This window comes from Camelina sativa, chromosome 9 (assembly GCF_000633955.1).
Source record: "Camelina sativa cultivar DH55 chromosome 9, Cs, whole genome shotgun sequence".
Classification (NCBI taxonomy): domain Eukaryota; kingdom Viridiplantae; phylum Streptophyta; class Magnoliopsida; order Brassicales; family Brassicaceae; genus Camelina; species Camelina sativa.
Window position 1 is genome coordinate 10,837,996 of NC_025693.1, and position 820 is coordinate 10,838,815.

Genomic DNA, 820 nt, shown 5'->3' on the forward strand with positions numbered 1-820 from the left:
CAGATTTTGTGGTATTGGAGATGGACAAAGAACCTGAAGATCCTATCATCCTTGGGAGGCCATTCTTAGCCACTGTTGGAGCAGTCATTGATGTCAAGGAAGGTCTTGTGACCTTGAACATTTCTGAGGGTGTAGTTATGAAGTTCAACATCTATAACCCAACCAACCTTCCTACCATTGACGATCAACCTTTTAATATCAAGGACAAAGGTGGTCAAGAAGGTCTAAGTGATAAGGCAACTCCAAAGGCTGAGCTAACACTTCAAGAGGATTCTGTGGAAAAGCTTAAGAGGTCAGTTCAAGAGCTGACTAGTATGGTTGAGGATCTCCAAGTTAAGCTGAACAAGAGGTCTTTGAGGAAAGCAAGACCAAGGCTCAAAATCAAGAAGAAGTATGGTTTGTGTGCTAAGGGTGAGGTTATCAAGGATCAACTTCATAGTGACCAAGAGGTTCTAGGGAGGATTTCATCACCTCCTTGGTATCTAGACCAGGTTTAAAAAGGAAACCAAAGTCAAGCTTAGTGACTCTAAACAAGCTCACTATGGAGGAAGTCCCTAAGGTATCCTTTGTAAATATGCTTTATTTTCTTAATAGTTTTGATGTGTTTTCTTTTATGTTTGTGTTGGACAGGCCTTTTAGTGAAAATGTAGATGGGTAAGGAGAGATTTGGACTTGGAGAAGGGGAAACGCAAGCCCACTCGACCAGGCCACGAGAGGTACTCGACCGAGTTGGAAAAGAACTAAGGCCCATTTGATCTTCAAATCGCTAGGACGATCGAGTGGAGGGAAGAACAAGAAGAAAATTTCGAATTTTCAAACT